The sequence below is a fragment of the Thalassophryne amazonica genome, chromosome 6, assembly GCF_902500255.1.
Source record: "Thalassophryne amazonica chromosome 6, fThaAma1.1, whole genome shotgun sequence".
Classification (NCBI taxonomy): Eukaryota; Metazoa; Chordata; class Actinopteri; order Batrachoidiformes; family Batrachoididae; genus Thalassophryne; species Thalassophryne amazonica.
The window spans coordinates 107,966,088-107,987,853 of record NC_047108.1 but is presented as its reverse complement, the minus strand read 5'-3'; positions in this window follow the sequence as shown (position 1 = coordinate 107,987,853).

The following is a 21,766-nucleotide window of genomic DNA, read 5'->3' as shown; positions in this document are numbered from 1 at the left end:
TGGATCCAGTCTTGACACTGAGTTCATTCCGTTGGACCAAAACCATCTGACTGGCTCGTGCATTTGTCAGAAGTGCTGATAAGTGAGAGGGATAAATAAAAATCAGGTTTTCAGAAGCTTGAGTTCCACAGATTGAAATATATTCTGCATGTTTTGAATTAAAATATCTCCACTGCACAGCAGAAAAAGCCCATAAGAGGTTCACGTATACACTGAGTTCACGGTGTGACTTTAATTGGCTGTAGAAGGCTATGGTTTGAGTTATGAGGATATGACATCGCCGCTGTGGAAACAGCACGTTATGAGCAAAGGAAATGCTTACTCATACTGCACTCACAGTGGCCTCCATAGCTGCGTCTTCACCGTGGGCTCTGCACAGTGACCCCACCCAGCTGCTGTCCTCAATGCAAACCTCTCCCCTCCTCCACTTGCTCACTAACATCATCAGTCCAGTCAGCAACCCCAACCCAGAGACACGGAAGTCACTCTGGTGCAAGTCAAAAGACAGATTTAGCTCAGATTAACCTAAGAAAATGATTAAGAAGAGAGAATACAACTTTTGAAGACACCTACACTGCAAAAACCAGAGATGGGAGTAAGTCAGGTCATTTTCAAATAATCAATCTGCAAGTCCCAAGTCAAGTCTCAAGTCAGCTTGCAAACAACTGGTGGTCATTTTGAATTGGGACTTGCAGATTCATGACTTGAGAGTGACTTGATGGTGACTTACTCCCACCTCTGGAAAAAACATATCTAAGAAAGTTTAAAAAAAAGACTTGTTTAAAGAAAAGTTGACTTAATTTTTGTCTAAATAGAAAAATAATCTTGTCAAGCATTTTTTACAGTAGAAAAAAATGTCTTATTTTAGGTAAATGTATCTCACTTTTTCTTAAGTTTTTCCAGTTAACATCAAGCTGTATTTAACTAGTAACAAGGAAAGGCAATAGATTTCAAATCATCCAAGCAAAGGAACAAGATTGTTTTCTTTATTTTAAGACACAGGCTAATCTTAAAATAAGAATCCTGTCTGGTTTTAAGGCACATTTTGATTATTTAGTGCATAGACATTTTGCTAGTTTGGAGAATTCTAACCAAGTAAATTTTTCTTACCACATTGTCAGATTTTTTTATTATTATTATTAATACAAGACAATGTGGATTTCTGATTATTTGGCTTATTTTGAGAGGGACAGTTTTTGCAGTATAGGTTTGCAGTTGTAGACTGGAAATGGAGAAAAAAATGTTTTAACCAACCAACTAGCAAAACAATTAAAACAATGAATTAAACTATAATTCCCTCTACAATGTCACTACAGTGCTTCAGTTACAATATTCGAATGCTTTCTTTATTATTTCTGGTGATTTTAATCATGTCCCATTGGACACTACTCTGCCCTCCTTCCACCAATATGTCACCTGTCCCACAAGAAAAACTAAGACCATTGACCTGTTGTATGCAAACACCATCAATGTATATTCAGCTTCCTCCCTACCTCCACTAGGCAAATCTGATCACAACCTGGTCCACTTACGACCCACTTACACTCCTCTGGTTAAAAGGCAGTGATAAACAGGCCTGTTTGAAAATGGTCACCTGAAGCAGAGGATGCTCTCAGGGACTGTTTTGCCACCACAAACTGGAGTGTTTTGGTTGACTCTCATGGAGAGGACCTTGAGGGGGGCGGTGGACTGTCTGTCGGATTATCTGAACTTTTGTATGGACCAGGTGGTACCAGTCAGAACTGTCAAATATTTTGACAATAACAAGCCGTGGATCACAGCTGAAGTGAAGGGGCTCCTGAACAGGAAGAAGTGGGTGTTTAGGAGCAGGGATTGGGAGGGGGTGAGGGCAGTGCAGGGGGAGCTCAAACTTTGTTTAAAGCAGGCTAAAGAGGAGTATGGTAAAAAGCTGGAGAGGACGCTGTCTAATAAAAACATGCGGGAGGTCTGGAGAGGAATGAAAACCATCACTGGCTGTGGCAGTAAGGGCAATCTGGGTTGCATGGACATTCAGAGAGCTGAGGAGCTAAACACCTGTTTCAGTCAGTTCAGCTCACCCCCGACCAACACCCCACAGCCTACTGTCAGCTCCTCAGACCACCTCCGTCCTGCCTCTCCCCTATGTGCCTCTTTCTCTCCCTCACTAGCCCCCACCTCACCCACATTTCAGACTACCTTACCAATAGGCCGCAGTTTGTCCGGGTGGGGGACTGCAGGTCTTCAACTCTGACTTGCAGTACTGGAGCACCTCAGGGCACAGTGCTCTCTCCTCTCCTCTTCCTCTACACCATGGACTTTCGTTACAACTCCAATACATGTCACATGCAGAAGTTCTCAGATGACACTGCAATTGTGGCATGTATTTGGGAGGGGGACGAGGGGGAGTACAGAGACCTGGTGAAGGACTTTGTGCAGTGGTGCCGGCTGAATAAGCTCCAGCTGAACACCACTAAAACAAAGGAGATGGTGTTGGACTTTCGCCGGGCGCCACCCTCTCTGGAGTCCATTAACATCGGTGGAGCAGAGGTTGAGGTGGTCTCCATGTATAAGTACCTGGGACTACATCTGGATGATAAGCTGAACTGGGCAGCCAACATGGACGCTGTTTATAAGAAGCGCCAGAGCAGAATGTATTTTCTCAGAAGGCTGGCCTCGTTCAGAGTCTGCCCTAAGTTAGTGCACCTGTTTTATCTGGCTATTGTGTCCAGTGTTCTTTTTTATGCCGCGGTGTGTTGGGGGGGCAGTGCTTTTAAGAAGGACATTCATCGACTGAACCGGGCCGGTTCTGTAGTGGGTCTGGGCTTGGACTCTGTGGAGACAGTGGTGGAGCAGAGAACATTCACAAAGACCCATGCCATCCTGTCTAATGAGAGTCACCCTCTGAACTCTGTCTTCTCCATCCAGAGAAGCTCAGTAAGCTCGAGATTTCTCTTATTGAGATGTTCTACAGAGAGACTGAGGAACTCATTTGTTCTGCGTGCCATCAAGCTGTTTAACAAGGCCTCTGCTGGGAGGAGCAGGAGGGAGAATGTGCTTTAGCAGCTAGTTTTTAGTTATTATTTATTTATTTTTGTGGTGGGCTTTGTTCCTTCCATTTTATTGTATCTTTTAATTCTATCTATCCTTGGAGCAGGGACAATGCACAATTTCCCTTGGGATCAATAAAGTATTTATCTATCTATCTATAAAGGCAGCCAGAGTGCATACTTTTTACAACATCGAACCAGGATTACCTTCAGCAACTGACAGAGGGGGTTTTTTAAAACTTAATTCCAAGTCCTTGTGATGTCATAAATATTTGTATAGTTTCAATATTAAAGCCACTGAAACAAAGCATCTAGCTTCTTACCTTTTCAGAGCTAGCTTCCCGGCACACAGAGCGTACTACCTTGCTGAAATTCTCCGTAAAAGTTCAGTTTCTTTTCAATGAACTTGAGACAAATTCTGGTGGGGGAGAAAAAGAATAAATCAAAAACCAAGATGGAAAGAGGAGGTTTGAACATGCGAAGGCTGTCACAGAGGCGTGCACAGACATGAATAGGAAGGCACGCATCACAACTATATACACATACATGATGTGGAACTACAGCCCAGTGTTGCATTTTTGTGTGTTTTTTTTTTTTGTGATATCACAAAGTACATGTTTGTGACGCAATCACCCGACAACCCTAATCATAAACCCAACACCCCCGATCCCTGTCACCCCAAATTCTGTGATACCATCACAAAATGTTTTCATAACACCATCACAAAATTGACTCTATTTTGTGATGATATCATGAATAGATTAAATTTCCTTCATGATGGCATCATGACCATGGTATGAAACTGGGTTGAGATACAAGGCGTTATTGAGAACATACCTTTGTCAGCCTTGACTAACAAAGAAGATCAACCAGAACTTTAACTTTTTTAGTGTTAAATCTCAAAGAATGAGATTTTTTTTTTTTAAATGTTGGTTGTTCAGATTCACTACCAAACGTTTAGCATTTTCACTCACCTAATGATTATCTCTATTAGTATGGGGTGTACAGCCAGTACATTCTGAGTGCCGGTCCCAAGCCCGGATAAATGAGGAGGGTTGCGTCAGAAAGGGCATCCGGCGTAAAACAAGCCAACCCAACTATGCAGACTCAGAATCGAATTCCCATACCGGATCGATCGCGGCCCAGGTTAACAACGTCCGCCACCGGTGCTATTGCCCAACAGGGTGCCGGTGAAAATTGGGCTACTGCTGGGCGAAGATGACGAAGAAGAGGAGGAAAACGTTGCCACGAACAGCGGGAGAAGAAGAAAACTAGAAGGGTGGAAATGAGAGTGGGGACTTTGAATGTTGGTAGTATGACTGGTAAAGGGAGAGAGCTGGCTGATATGATGGAGAGGAGAAAGGTACACATATTGTGTGTGCAAGAGACCAAGTGGAAGGGAAGTAAGAGCAGGAGCATCGGCTGTGGGTACAAGTTGTTGTACCATGGTGAGGACAGGAAGAGAAATGGTGTTGGGGTCATTTTAAAGGAAGAGTATGTTAAAAGTGTGTTGGAGGTTAAGCGAGTGTCTGACAGGGTGATGAGTGTGAAGTTGGAAATTGAAGGGTTGATGATGAATATCATCAGTGCATATGCCCCACAGGTAGGTTGTGAGATGAAGGAGAAAGAAGATTTCTGGAGTGTGTTAGATGAGGTGGTGGAGAGTGTGCCCAAGCATGAAAGAGTGGTGATAGGAGCAGACTTCAATGGGCATGTTGGTGAAGGGAACAGAGGTGATGAGGAAGTAATGGGTAGATATGGTATCAAGGATAGGAATGGGGAAGGACAGATGGTAGTTGATTTTGCAAAAAGGATGGAAATGGCTGTGGTGAATACCTACTTTAAGAAAAGGAAGGAGCACAGGATAACATATAAGAGTGGAAGAAGGTGCACACAGTTGGACTACATTCTTTATAGGAGATGCAAGCTAAAAGAAATCACAGACTGCAAGGTGGTAGCAGGAGAGAGTGTCACTAGACAGCATAGGATGGTTGTTTGTAGGATGACTTTAGAGGTAAAGAAGAAGAAGAGAGTGAGAGCTCAACAAAGGATCAGATGGTGGAAGCTGAAGGAGGAAGACTGTTGTGTGAAATTTGGCGAGCAGGTGAGAGAAGCACTAGTTGGAGGGGAAGCAATTTTGGACAACTGGAAAAGTACTGCAGATGTGGTGAGGGAGACAGCTAGGGCAGTACTGGGTATGACATCTGGACAGTGGAAGGAAGACAAGGAGACTTGGTGGTGGAATGAAGAGGTCCAGGAAAGCATAAGGAGAAAGAGGTTGGCGAAAAAGTTTTGGGATAGTCGGAGAGATGAAGAAGGTAGACAGGAGTACAAGGAGATGCGGTGTAAGGCGAGAAGAGAAGTGGCAAAAGCAAAGGAAAAGGCATATTGCGAGCTGTACAAGAAGTTGAATAGTAAGGAAGGAGAAAAGGACTTGTACCGATTGGCCAGACAAAGGGACAGAGCTGGAAAGGATGTGCAGCAGGTTAGGGCGGTAAAAGATGCACATGGTAATGTGCTGACAAGTGAGGAGTGTGTGCTGAGAAGGTGGAGGGAATATTTTCAAGAGTTGATGAATAAAGAAAATGAGCGAGAGAAAAGGCTGGATTATGTGGTGAGAGTAAATCAGGAAGTAAAAAAGATTAGCAAGGAAGAAGTGAGGGCTGCTATGAAGAGGATGAAGAGTGGAAAGGCAGTTGGTCCAGATGACATTCCAATGGAGGCATGGAAATGTCTAGGAGAGATGGCAGTAGAGTTTCTAACCAGATTGTTTAATAAAATCTTGGAAAGTGAGAGGATGCCTGAGGAGTGGAGACGAAGTGTGCTGATTCCTATTTTCAAGAACAAGGGTGATGTGCAGAGCTGCAGTAACTACAGAGGCATAAAGCTGATCAGCCACAGCATGAAGTTATGGGAAAGAGTAGTAGAAGCTAGGCTTAGAAAACAGGTGAAGATCTGTGAGCAGCAATATGGTTTCATGCTGAGAAAGAGCACTACAGATGCAATGTTTGCTCTGAGAATACTGTTGGAAAAGTACAGAGAAGGACAGAAAGAGTTACACTGTGTGTTTGTGGACTTAGAAAAAGCTTATGATAGTATTGTGTGGGCCGCCAGAAGAGGAGGTACTGCTGGCCCACCACCAGTGGGTGCCCTGCCTGAAGTGCGGGCTTCAGGCACGACAGGGCGCTGCCGCCACGGACACAGCCGGGGGTGACAGCTGTCACTCATTATCTCTTGACAGCTGTCACCCATCTACTCAACATCATCTCACTCCATAAAGACCAGACGTCATCTCCACCTCGTTGCCGAGATATCGTACTTCATTGGAGGTAATATCCTCAGCCGTTTGTGTGGTACAATATAATTTGTATATTGTGAGTGTTTGCAGGAGTACCGGTACCTCTGTCGGTGGAAGCTGAGAGAGTGCTGGACGGCACTCTTTTCCCCTGAGGAATCACTGCGGTACTCTGCAATATATTGAGTGAGAGGTGGAGGTGGCATTCCCACCGTTGTTGTTACGGGGTGTACACACACCCACACTTGACTGTCTTTGTTCTCGCCAGCAGTACCAGATCCGACAGTCGGGGACGGTGATCACCTGGGAATTCGGGACTTGGCGGCTCCAGTATTCACCAGGTTCGGTGGCGGCGGAAATCGTGTGGTTCCGGCTCTTCTCAGGACAGACGTCTTCTATCCTCGAGCCTGCCCACACGTCACCTTTGTGGATTGACTGTAATCATATTCTGAGATTGTCTGTATGTTCGTTGTGCTCCTTCACAACATTAAATTGTTAATTTTTGGCTCATCTATTGACTGTTCATTTGCGCCCCCTGTTGTGGGTCCGTGTCACTACACTTTCACAACAGATAGGGTGCCAAGAGAAGAGTTGTGGCATTGTATGAGGAAGTCTGGAGTGGCAGAGAAGTACGTTAGGGTAGTGCAGGACATGTACAAGGATAGTGTGACAGCGGTGAGATGCGCAGTCGGAATGACAGACTCATTCAAGGTGGAGGTGGGATTACACCAAGGACCATCTCTGAGTCCTTTCTTGTTTGCAGTGGTGATGGACAGGTTGACAGATGAGATCAGACAGGAGTCCCCATGGACTATGATGTTTGCAGATGACATTGTGATCTGTAGTGAGAGTAGAGAGCAAGCTGAGTCTAGTCTGGAGAAGTGGAGATATGCTTTGGAGAGAAGGGGAATGAAAGTCAGTAGAAGCAAGACTGAGTACATGTGTGAACGAGAGGGAGCCCAGTGGAATAGTGCAGTTACAAGGAGTAGAAGTGGTGAAAGTAGATGAGTTTAAATATTTGGGGTCAACTGTTCAAAGTAATGGAGAGTGTGGTAGAGAGGTGAAGAAGAGAGTGCAGGCAGGGTGGAGTGGTTGGAGAAAGGTGGCAGGAGTGATTTGTGACTGAAGAATATCAGCAAGAGTGAAGGGGAAAGATTACAAAACAGTAGTGAGACCAGCTATGTTGTATGGTTTAGAGACAGTGGCACTAACAAAAAGACAGGAGGCAGAGCTGGAGGTGGCAGAGCTGAAGATGTTGAGATTCTCTTTGGGAGTGACAAGAATGGACAAGATTAGGAATGAACATATCAGAGGGACAGCTCAGGTGGGACGATTTGGAGACAAAGTCAGAGAGGCGAGATTGAGATGGTTTGGACATGTGCAGAGGAGGGACCCAGGGTATATAGGGAGAAGGATGCTGAGGATGGAGCCACAGGCAGGAGGAGAAGAGGGAGACCAAAGAGGAGGTTCATGGATGTGCTGAGAGAGGACATGCAGGTGGTTGGTGTGACAGAGGAAGATACAGAGGACAGGATGAGATGGAAACGATTGATCTGCTGTGGCGACCCCTAACGGGAACAGCCGAAAGACAAAGAAGAAGAAGGACTATTGCCCAGTAGTTTGGTCAAATGCTACTGGAGAAATGATAAATAGATTACAGATTATTCAGAATAGGGATGCTCATGTGGCACTTAGATGCAATTATAGGACAAATATCATCACAATGCATAAAAAATTAAACTGGTTGTTAGTCAAAGATAGACTTTTATATTCGCTGATCATTTTTGTTAGAAAGATTATTGTCACTAAGTTACCTTATATTTTGTTTAGGAATTTTTCTTTTAGTTCAGAAAATCATACTTACAGAACCAGACACGCTGTAGTGGGAAATTTTATGTTACCTGTAGCTAGAACCAGTGCCATTAAGAACACTGTCACATTTAGGGGTATGAAGGAATGGAACTTATTACTGGATCACATTAAACTCAGTGCAAATTAATGTTCTTTAAAAACCTTCTGAAACAGCATTTATTGGTATATGAGTAATGTGAGTCAACTGTTTCTACATATATAGATGATGGTTAATTTGATTTGATTTTTTTTCTTCTGATTTTTCATTTATTTTTATATTTTTAATGTATTTTTGATTTACTATATTTGTAAATCTGTTGGGCCCCAGGAAGAGTAGCTGCAGCAAAGCTGCAGCTAATGAGAATCCAAACAAACAATAAACAGTAAACAATCTCTTCACAAAATATTTGAAATCCAATGCTATGATGCACTGTTTTTTAAAACTCAAAATAAAAATAAATACAAAGTGTATGTAAAGTTACACCATCTTAATCCTCAAGCAACCAAGCTATTTTAGTGACTAAAATGATAGAGTGGGGTTATTTATGACCCCATTTGTTATGTGCTGACGCGGGTCAGAGAACCGAACCAGCATCTGACAATGGCCCAGCACTAAATAACCAGAAAGCGGTTCCAAGAAACAAATTTATTCCCCCTCATTGTGCAATAATTCGTGTATAACATAAATAGTCAGCTGTCTTGGCAAGGTGAAGGACGGCGCGCTCTCCAGCACCCAAATGGATCAAAGCCCGGCACTTCTGGACTCAGATTCACCGCCGAACACCCCCCAGGTGGATACGACAAATTGACTCTGTGAAGGACGGAAAAGGTGAGGTAAGTCAACAGAGCTACAACAAATATCCTTTGGAGGCACACACTATCAGCAACACATTCAGGTCTGAATTTAAGCTTTATGTAAATGAGCAGCTTCTCACAACAGGTGGAGGAGCATCAATCCGTACGCCATGGCAGTGAGAAGCAAACTGCATAATTCTCATCAATGTTCAAATATACTGCGTAACAAAACGCCAAATTACTATTAACGATTATTCAGACGATAATCACCTCTGATGTGTGCTGACAGCATGTGTCCCTCACCCGTCCTCCTTCACAGGCACGATGTGTCAAACCCTGGCGCGGTCCTCAGCGTCTCACAACCGAACGTCACAAGGTCGAGTTCCCGGCAATTCTGCTTGAATCACACATGGCTTAAATGCAGAACGCCATCTCATTATCTGCTTCAGCTGAAAGTCTTTAAGTCTGCACGTGAACATCCTCCACAGGTGCAGCCAATAGTTCTGATGAGGGTGAAGGACTCTTCCGCCAGCACCTTCTCCACAGAAAAAAACAGTTTGCATACCAACTGGAGAGCAAAGAAAAGAAAACAGCACCAAAATGTCCAGCCAAACCCCCCAACACACAACACCATTGACTTTATATTGGAATACTTCTATACAGAGTTGTTCATATTTATCTGACTCGCTAATATATTTGTCCATCATCCTTTTCATCCTCACTCTGGGCATCAAGAATCAGTCTCAGTGCTCGTGCAGCTGTCAGTCTTGCTATTGTTCATCTGTTGGTCATGCTTCCTTGCAAAACAGTAAAATATAATGATTAGAGCTGGCAAATTACAATACCATCTGAAGCTATAATGTCAAAAATCTCATAGATCTTCGCAGAGTCATAAGAGACCCCGCAAATTTTGGATTATACTTGCCACACGGATTGGCCGATCCTTTCAAAATTCTATAAACAAATGCAGTACAAATAGATTGACACATTCATGGTAGGAAACTTTTTTTATTATTATTAAAATTAGGAAAATGGTGCACAAAAATATATTCCTGGGGTCATAAATGACCCAACTTGGTTGCTTGAGGGTTAAATTTGTAGTTATTAACCATGTCTTTTCTAGTTATGGAGCTAGGCTTGGCCCATGAGAAAATTTTATAAGACTCCATTTGTTTGGAATTTTGTCTTAAATCTGGTTGATTTAATTAATTTTCCTTTGATTTTCTTGCAACAACAGCATATGGTGTCCTCCACACCACGCTGACCCACCTGGAGTAACAGGGTAACTACGCCCATCTACTCTTCCTGGATTGTAGTTCAGCATTCAACACCATCCTCCCCCATGGCCTCGTAAGGAAACTGCTGAACCTTGATGTACCTCATTCCACGTGTTTATATTAAGGACTTTCTGTCAGATCACTCACAGAGAGTCAGAATTGCTCCTCAAGTATCCACAGATATCACACCCAGCACCGGTTCCCCTCAAGGCTACGTGCTGAGCCCACTGCTCTTCACCCTCTACACCTCTGACTGCACCCCGTCCACACCAGCAACACCTTCATAAGTATGCGGATGACACCACAGTGGTAGGCTGTATCACTGGAGAAGGTGAGTCCGCCTACCGGGATGAGGTAGAACAACTGACGGTGTGGTGTAGAGAAAATAACCTGCTCCTGAACACGTCCAAAACCAAGGAGCTAATCATGGACTTCAGGAGAAACAAAACAGACATTCAGCCCATTATCACTGAGGGAAATGTCAACATCCAAAACGTGTAAGAGCTCTTTATTTTAAAGAGAGGTAGCAAGTGGACATAACTAAATGAGACTGCAATGTTTTAGAGTGTGTTAGAGAGATAGGATAAAAACCAATCTAGGGCTGACCCAGAAATGCCCACCCATGTCCTTTATCTCTCAATTAAAACACCATGATCAACAGGGTCAAAAGCTGCAGACAGATCCAAAAGTTCAAGTACCGAATATTCACCTGCATCTCTGCACATTAAAATATCATTTGAAACTCTAAGAAGAGCTGTTTCAGTAGAATGAGATGGAACCCAGATTGAAATTAGTCAAGAATTCTGTGTTCAGCTAAAACGTTAAGCTGTTTGGGCACTTTTTCTAAAACCTTTGGAGATAAAAGGCAACTTTGAAATTGGTCAAATTCTGAGGAAGAGAAGGGTCAAGATTAGGCTTTTTTTTTTTTTTTTAAAGGGTGAATAATAGCCTGTTTAAAATGCTGTTTAAAGCACAGCCAAAAAACAATGATCTGTTGATTATTGATAAAACACACAGGCCAATGGTGAGAATAACCTTATGGAATTATGAAATGAGGAAGATATCAAGTGGTCAGGTGGAAGATTTCATTCCCTTAACCAGACTGATCAACTCTTTCAGTGATATTGGTGTCAAACTGTCCATTACTGATGTCCGTGTGAGACATGGGACAGCAGAAGGAACAGAGGGGTTGATGTTTGTCCTGATATCATGGATTTTATTGATTTAAAAAGGACAAAAAGTTATTACAGGCTTCATTAGACTGAATGATAGCAGCAGGAGATGCAGGTGTGACAATGTCTCTAATTGTGTCAAATAAAACTTTTGGCCCTCACATCTTTCACCATACTATTAAACAAAATTAAAAGTTCCTTTAAATGAAGGAGGTGGACCTGCAGCTTTGTAGATTTCCACAAACGCTCCACTTTTTGAAAGCTTCTCTTAAAACTGCAAATACTGCCATTCATCCAGGGGGAGGAGTTATTCAGAGGGGCGTGCATCTGCAGAAAGAGGATTAAAAACACGAGAGCAAATTACATTTCTAGCAGACGGACAATCCAGATTAAAACAAACACACACACGATAAGAAATAAAAAAAGTCCTCAGAATAAATAGAGTCAATATTTAGGCAAAGACTAAAAACAAGATCTAAAATATCCACAGTTTTGTACATGTTTCTCTTTTTAATATATAATCTCTTTTTTGTTTCTACGTTCTTATAATTTTTTTTCTTTTTTAAATTTGCAATCTGGACATACAGTGGCTTGAAAAAATATTCAGTCCCTTGGTATTTCACACATTTTAATTTATTCATGACATTTCAAATACAAAAAGTAAACCAGGCTTCTCAATATAAAAATTTCTAAAATGATCTGTCTTAAACTCATCAGAATTTGCACTGTGCACAATTTCTCCAATCACAGCCACAGAAGCCTGTAACTTTTTCTGGGTTGTCTGGTTGTCTTGGTGGCTTTCCTCACTCTTCTCCTTCTTGCACAGTCACTCAGTTTTTGAGAACTGTCTACTCCACACAGATTTACCATAGAGTGCCAAACTGTTTGTATTTCTTCATCACTGATGTAAATAAAGTTCAAGACATATTCAGTGACTTAGAAATGTTCATGTATCCATCCCCTGACTTGTCTGAAGAAAACTGGCAATTAAACTGATTATTTACAGGTATTACACCAAAGGGGCTGATTACTTATGCAACCCATCATCTTGTCTTTTATATTTTTAATTAATTTATGTCAGGTTGTAGAGATTTACTTTCAGTTTGAGTTTAAGGAAGATCATTTTAGAAATTTTTATACTGAGAAGCCTGATTTACTTTTTGTATTTGAAATACCATAAACAAATTAAAATGCATGAAATACCAAGTGTTGTGTGTTGGGGGGTTTGGCTGGATGTTTTTGTGTTGTTTTCTTTTCTTTGCTCTCCAGGTGGTATGCAAACTGGTTTTTGTCTGTGGAGAAGGTGCTGGCAGAAGAGTCCTTCACCCTCATCAGCATGATTTGCAGCACCTGTGGATGATGCTCACGTGCAAACCTAAAGACTTTCAGCTGAAGCAGATAATGAGATGGCGTTCTGCATTTAAGCCATGAGTGATTCAAGCAGAATTGCCGGGAACTCGACCTTGTGATGTTCGTTTGTGAGACGCTGAGGACCGCGCCTGGGTTTGACACATCGTGCCTGTGAAGGAGGACGGGTGAGGGACACTTGCTGTCAGCACACATCAGAGGTGATTGATTGTCTGAATAAGTGTTAATAGTAATTTGGTATTTTGTTACGCAGTATATTTGAACATTGATGAGAATTGTGTAGCTCGCTTCTCACGGCCGTGGTGTGCGGACTGATGATCCTCCACCTGTTGTGAGAAGCTGCTCATTTACATAAAGCTTAAATTCAGACCTGAATGTGTTGCTGATAGTGTGTGCCTTTGAAGGATATTAGTTGTAGCTGTTGACTTACCTCACCTCTTCTATCCTTCACAGAGTCAGTTTGTCGTGTCCACCTGGGGGGTGTTTGGCGGTGAATGTGAGTCCAGAAGCGCCGGGCTTCGATCCCTTTGGGCGCTGGAGAGCGCGCCGTCCTTCACTCCGCCAGACAAACGCACTTTTATGTTGTACACTGAGTATTGCACAAGAGGGGGAAAATAAAATTGTTTGTTTTTTTGGAACCGCTTTCTGGTTATTTAGCGCTGGGTTCAGTCAGACGCAGGTCCGCTCCTCAACCCGCGTCGGCACATAACACCAAGGGTGTTGTATGGCTGGGGGGGCCTGGCTGCCTTTTGTTTCTGTCTTCTGTGCTGTCTTTTGTTTTTCCTTCCAGGTGGTACGCGTTTAGGACTGAGTGGCTGTGTGGCTGAGTTTTCAGGACCTCACCCTGATCACCTGAGGCTGATCAAGTGCAGCTCATCAGGACTCACAGCTGTGGTGCATCTACACGAATTGGAGCATGGTGGCATTTAAGTCTGGAGTACACAGTGTGTATTTGCCAGAGACTCGACCTTGTGACCAGACGGGTGAGATCGTCATCTCGAGAGCCATCTCATCATCAGTGGATGCAGAGACTGTACCAGGTTTGACACCATGGTCTGTGAAAGAGGAGGGGGTGAGGTCTCACGCTCGTCAGCACACTTCCTGAGGTACGTTAGGTTTTGTGACTAACATTTGTACAGTCAGTATATGTGGTGTCCCTCACACCTTATTGTATTGAGCTGTTATGTTAGTCGTTTAATCAGCTTCCACTGCAGTTTGAGTATGTGAACAGGGTGTTCCATGCCTGCAGGGTGGGAAGCTGATTAGTAATTAAGCCAGGAAGTGTTTGCTGTTTATGCACACCTTTGAGTGGTCTCTCTGTGTGTGGAGTGTGGACTCACATGATGATTTCTTCTTTCACAGACTCGGTTTGTCGCGGCCACCTGGGGGGTGTCGGCGGGGTCCTTGGGTCCGAACAGTTTCTGGCTCCGGACCGTTAGTGCTGCTGGGACCACACCGCAATTCCACTATGCCAGACTTCGCACTCATTTGTTGTATTCTTCACATCACTGTTATGTAATTAAATTTTGTTATCCTTTGTACCGTGCTCTGCTTATTTTATACTGGGTCCTTCAAACGCTGGTCGGTTCTCCGGGCTGCGTCCGACACATAACAAAGGGGGTGAATACTTTTGCAAACCACTTACGTCTTTTATTCTGTTAAATTTTATGTTTTTCGTCCCCAGACCTTTCAAGTATGCGTGTGGTTTACTCAGGTTTATATTTGCACTGAAAGGCTTTCGTTGTTCTTGTTACAATGACAGTAAAGAATCTGTACATGCAGCGTGTGTATTCTTCATATTTAAAATGTAACAAACTGCAACAAACTCTACATACAACCTGAACTTACGAGATGAAACCAAAATGCCTCATTTTCATACCGCAGTCACAGCCTGATGCAATAACTTCTAATCGTCCCACCGTAGAATCATTTTGTTCATCACTTTTCGTCTGGCCTTCCGCTCAGGCAGAGGTCATTATTGTTCACGTTGCATGGAATACAATAAAACAAATCCTTCTTCTCACACTCATCCAACCCCTCAGTGGTGCTAGTTTGGCCAAATCATTACAAGCCTTCAGTGGTTCTGTCCAACAAAGCTGGACGCGCCCGTGACAGAATGTCCTCAGGGATGCCACACCTGCTTGTTCCTATGGAAACCAATGTGTTAACACGCACAACATTACTCAAATGTTCCGGGTTGTTCCTGTCCTCTGGTTATACGGGTGAGATGTTGGGGACACTGTTTGAAATGTGCATGAACACAAGCACATGAGAGAGACACACATTGAAGGACGACGGCTCTGTTGGAAGGGCGAAAATGTAACTTTGCAGGACTTAAACAGAGGCCTGTGCCAAAAGCATTAATAGAAACCAGACACATGGTGTATGAGAAGTGAGGATTTTCATCTCGTGATGGAACCACTGGAGGACTAACGGAGCACACAAAAGAAAAGAAAATTACTTCTAAGGTGTCACTGTGATGACGTTGAACTATTTTCCATCAGGAGCCAGCTGAAAGGGGATTAAGTTGCCTTTCTGTGCACTCATAAGATGATTACTGGCTGATAAGGAGCAGCCGGCACACATAGTACGTACGTGAGATAATCCTTCACAACTGGAGCCACTGTCTATGTAGGAATGTAAGCTTCACATCTTATTGATTTGGCTTAAAAGATAAAGCAGCTAACCACAGCCACATGCACACACACACACACAGATAACCACTCAGCTTCAAAGACACATGGGAACTTTGAACTCACTTACAACATATTGGAATTTAGCCATCAGTGGTGGAACGTAAAGAAAATTCTGGGTGATAGGACTTTAAAATGAGAAAATCAAGGGAGGAGTTTGAGAGCATTTACTTTTTGGGGTATGATACTAGATTGAAGTTCTTTGTTTTGTTTTAATCAGATTGTATTAGCAGTTATTATTTCATGATTAACATTAGTAATTGTTTGATTCATGAGTTTCTCCTAAAATATAGGGCAGGAGTGGGCAATTATTTTTTGCAAAGGTCCAAATGAGAAACAGAAAATATTGTGGGTAAACTCAAGTCTGCACAATAATAATTTCATTCCAATATAAAAAGCAGGAAATAGCATTGTTTTGACAAACTACAACCCCTGGCAAAAATTATGGAATCACCGGCCTCGGAGGATGTTCATTCAGTTGTTTCATTTTGTAGAAAAAAAGCAGATCACAGACATGACACAAAACTAAAGTCATTTCAAATGGCAACTTTCTGGCTTTAAGAAACACTATAAGAAATCAAGAAAAAAAGATTGTGGCAGTCAGTAACGGTTACTTTTTTAGACCAAGCAGAGGAAAAAAATATGGAATCACTCAATTCTGAGGAAAAAATTATGGAATCACCCTGTAAATTTTCATCCCCAAAACTAACACCTGCATCATATCAGATCTGCTCATTAGTCTGCATCTAAAAAGGAGTGAACACACCTTGGAGAGCTGTTGCACCAAGTGGACTGACATGAATCATGGCTCCAACACGAGAGATGTCAATTGAAACAAAGGAGAGGATTATCAAACTCTTAAAAGAGAGCAAATCATCACGCAATGTTGCAAAAGATGTTGGTTGTTCACAGTCAGCTGTGTCTAAACTCTGGACCAAATACAAACAACATGGGAAGGTTGTTAAAGGCAAACATACTGGTAGACCAAGGAAGACATCAAAGCGTCAAGACAGAAAACTTAAAGCAATATGTCTCAAAAATCGAAAAATGTACAACAAAACAAATGAGGAACGAATGGGAGGAAACTGGAGTCAACGTCTGTGACCGAACTGTAAGAAACCGCCTAAAGGAAATGGGATTTACATACAGAAAAGCTAAACGAAAGGCATCATTAACACCTAAACAGAAAAAAACAAGGTTACAATGGGCTAAGGAAAAGCAATTGTGGACTGTGGATGACTGGATGAAAGTCATATTCAGTGATGAATCTCGAATCTGCATTGGGCAAGGTGATGATGCTGGAACTTTTGTTTGGTGCCTTTCCAATGAGATTTATAAAGATGACTGCCTGAAGAGAACATGTAAATTTCCACAGTCATTGATGATATGGGGCTGCATGTCAGGTAAAGGCACTGGGGAGATGGCTGTCATTACATCATCAATAAATGCACAAGTTTACCCTTACCAAAAAGTAGTATATGCAAGTATGTTTCAAGTATACTTCTAGTTTACTTTTTATATACTTATCAGTACTATTTTTTGGTAAGGGTATGTTGATATTTTGGACAATTGAAAGGATGTTTTGGGATGATGAAATCATTTTTCAAGATGATAATGCATCTTGCCATAGAGCAAAAACTGCAAAAACATTCCTTGCAAAAAGACACATAGGGTCAATGTCAATGAGCAGATTTGATTTGATGCAGGTGTTAATTTGGGGGATGAAAATTTACAGGGTGATTCCATATTTTTTTCCTCTGCTTGGTCTAAAAAAGTAACCGTTACTGACTGTCACAATCTTTTTTTCTTGATTTCTTATAGTGTTTCTTAAAGCCAGAAAGTTGCCATTTAAAATGACTTTAGTTTTGTGTCATGTCTGTGATCTGCTTTTTTTCTACAAAATTAAACAACTGAATGAACATCCTCCGAGGCCGGTGATTCCATAATTATTGCCAGGGGTTGTAGATGCTCTGATTAGGCAATGAAAAAAGAGTTACCTTACAAAAATGTAATTTATTCAATCAAATTTTTCCAAGACAATAGTGAACAAAATGTGAAACATTTCTGAGTCATTACATTTGTGATAATTTTCAGTCATGTTGACTCCAAAACGCATTTTGAGTTTAATATACTGCTGAAACTGAAACTTACTGTTGGAACAAGGAGGTTCTAAGCTTTCTAAAGACATTCTATCAATTATTATTGTCAACCAGATATTAAAGACAAGTCACAATATCATCACTGAACTTTGCAGAAAGAAAGAGAAAAGTGTCCCAGTTCACTAGTTCTTATCATGTCTGTGCATGACTAATCCAATCCAATCCACTTTATTTATACAGCACATTTAACAACAAAAACATTCCAAAGTGCTGCACATAAAATCACGATAGATAAAACCCCAATAAATTAAAAATAAGAAAATTAACAATAAAAATAAGTAGAATATACAAAATAAATAAATAAACTACATTTATATTTTCCACCACTTTTTACATGTTTGTGTTTTTCAGCTCTTTTTTATTCAGTGGGAGAAATGTTGTCTCTGTTGATCTTTAAGAAGTGTATCAAATGTGAAGCACAGCTGACAGATGATCATCAGTGAGAGAGGATTTGTATCTGGATTTATTCAACTTCATCAAATCCACCTCTCTCCTTTTGGCATGAGCAGATATTTCTGAGGAGCGATGCACATTGACTGGATTAATCATTATTGAGAAAAAAAAAAAACAGGCTTCAAAATAAAAGCAATGCGGTTTTAGTTCAGTCATAAAGGCCCGGTCACACCATGACAGGAGGACAGCTGAACGCAGGAGAAAAAGTTTGGAAAAGGTGGACGAATGATCTCCGTTTCGGAGTGTTAGAGGACAAGTTGGGACATGTCCAGCTCTCCACAAGTTCTTTTAAACTCACTCGACTGGTAAGCACTGAAAGCTGAGCTAGACATGTCCCAACTTGTCCTCTAACACTCCGAAACGGAGGTGTTCCTTTGTCTCGCTTCATCAGCGAATCGGTCGTGACGCGCGAAGCGTCCGCGCGGCTTTCCATGACAAAATCTCTTGTTAAAAGTGAAATCTGCCGGAAAATGGCTAATGTCCAGCTCTTGTGATAACCAGAGAAAGAGCACACGACGGTCTCGTATCCACAGAGCCATCAGCTTAGAAATGATCCAGTGGTTTGTGACGCGACGTCGCAGCTCGCAGCGCGGCGCACCGACCGTCTTTAAAGGGGTCCTTAAACCTGTAGTTAAAGTCCTTATTCTCTGTGAAGCCCGTAAAATTTTCACTGAAAGCCAGATAAATTTTTCGAATGGTTTCCAGGTGCCAGTCTCTAACAGCTTCTGAAAAAATTCTGATGGAAAAAAAAGTCCTTTTCATTCCGCCATTTCCAGACAATGAAAATCCGACGAGGGGGCGGGACCACTCCTTCCACAAGGAGTGCTCACAGGCGAATGACGTCACCGACAGGCGTGGAAAAACTCACGCATGCGCACGAGGGTTCAAGCATGTCTGACGTAAAAACATATGAATGAAATCCATATAGTTTTTGAAAAAAATAAAAAGGTACGATACTTTATGGACAGACCTCATATACACATTTAAATGATATACCAGGTTGTTTTAACAAAATGTATAGTTTATTTTTAAAAAGTGTTGAAATATATCGATTTTCACAACCAAGTCTCACAGCAAGTCGTGATGCAGCAGCACAAAATATACATTAATCTATTGGTTCATGATATTGTCACAAAAAGCGGCTCATTTTCGACACGGCAGCATGAATTCATTCGAATTCATTCTGTGATGGCTGCACGAACTTAAAAGTGAAGCGAGGGGGGGCTGGTTATGGTTAGGGTTGGGGTAGGAGTAGGGTTAGTAAGAGTGAGTTAAAAAAAAAACCCATCATGAAAATTTGAATCATTTTGTGATGGGAGTACGAAAAAAAACAAAAACATTAGACTGGGCTGGATTTTCATCACCCCAGATGCCAATGCAGACAGTTGACTATCATATTCATATTTTTACCATATATTCTTACATATCTCAAGATGATATGCTGCAAATATGGTGTTATTGCACTTCCTTCATGTGATTTTGTCTTCAAATCAGAATATAGTCGCAACAATATATTTTTGGCAGAATCATGATAAAAAATATGCAATTTGAAAAAAAAACCCTTATAGACTATCTTACTCATACACAATTTCATTGTTTTACTTAATAAATTGCTAAAAATAATTTCAGATTTTAAAATTACATTTGTTGTGAAGGACTTCAAAACATATATGCTCACATTTACTTTTTTCCTCTTTTTTATTTATTTATTTATTTTTTTTTTTTACAAAAAGGTTGATCACATGAATGTTGCCCCATGGATAAACATGCAAGTTTACAATGAAACAGGAAGTGCCAAATTTTGAGTGCACAGGGAAACAGGAAATGTCAAATGTTGAAAACTTCCTGACATGGGTGAAGCTAAATTAAGGGTTGCTTAAAATGGTGCGGGAGTGTTGAAAGGTTTTAGCCATGCTAATGCTCCCCTGAAGCATTTGCTCAAAAAAAAGGTCTGAAGGACCTAAATGACATGGTGAGATGCTGAAGAGCTTCGCTCGTTCATGGCTGTGACATATACATATTAGGAATAACATATCAAACTGACATAACAGACCTGAGGGGTTACCTGGGAGCCTCTGGGTGACTTGAGATTGAACGGCCCACAATGAACTGGCACTGACTAACAGACAAGTGCTTAAGCAACCCAGATGAAATTGACAACAGGTGAGTGCCAAACAAGGAGGTAGAACGTAGAATCACGTAGATAAAACAATGTGCAGGGAAATAAAACTTTTATCTTGCCAAGGGAAAATTCTTACAAATGTCGAAGAATTTAAGGAATTCTAAGATTTTTCTTAGAATGGCGTTACTAAGAGCTACTTTTAGCCTTAGGATATTTTGTGAATACTGATCGGATCTTTATAGAGATCTGCACCAAATTAAATATATTGTCGAAATGTATCACAATGGGAATACCTAATTTTTTTATTTTTTTTCCCATGAGGTTTATGTATTAATTTCTGGGAAATTGACTAACATTATCTAAATCATCCTGCCTCAGTGTTGTAGTAAGTGGGTTAAAAAAAATCCTGGATCTACCCACTTAATTGGGTCTCCATCAAAATTTAGTGGTTTCCTACTCGGCCCATGTACCCTTAGATTTGAGGAAAATCAGATCAGTACCTTTTACGTAATCCTTTCTGGTATTTACGAACAGGCAAACAGCACTGACAAAGGACAAGACTAAAGGTGGCTTGACACATGCATGAATTTGATCTACGCACTGGTACACAATCTGCAGTGCCAGAGAGTAAAGTTGTTGTAAACCATGTGTGGTTTCCTGCAAGTGCGCAAAGAAAATTTTGAGATGTTCAAAATCTCTGGCACACATTAATTATGTGAATTTCATGTGACTATTACACAAACAACCCTGAGTGTCAGTCGGAGTCAGTGCGTCAGCGCACCGCATCACAGCGCAGCTCATCCAAACAAATATGAGATGTTAAATCTGTATAAACAGTGTTGCCATAGTTACTTTGAAAAGTTACTTTATCAGTTACTTTTTTAGTTACTTTAACGGTTACTTTATACAGTTTCTTCATTTGCAGCTTTATGTAGCTACTTTATTAAGAGCTGCTGACAACTTGCAAATAATAAGTAATGTAACTAATAAGGTAACTAGTAATTTAACTTGGTTACTCTTAAGACTGAGTAATCAGTAAAGTAGCTAACCAGCAAAGTAATGAATAGCTACTTTTCTGAGCACTCAGTCTTAAAAATAGCCAAGTTAGATTACTAGTTACTTTATTAGTTACATTCAACAGCTGCCAACAAGTTGTTCAAAGCTGCTAATGAAGTAATGTTATAAAGTAACTGTAAAATGTAAATGGCAGCACTGATCATAAACACAATTTTACAGCTACTCATAAGAAGGAATGAAAATGCAACTGTTTTACCAAGCTATTACAATATAAATATCACAAATAATTCCTGTTTAGACCATTCAAAATGTTTTCTCCACATCATGAAGCCAGAGGTGTCAAGTAACGAAGTACAAATACTTTGTTACTGTACTTAAGTACACTTTTTAGGTATCTATGCTTTACTCCATTACTTATTTTTCTGCCTACTTCTGACTTCTACTCATTACATTTTCACAGAAGTATCTGTACTTTCTATTCCTTACATTTTTAAAACAAACAGCCTCCTTACTCTTGGCTTCAGTTTAATGTATATAT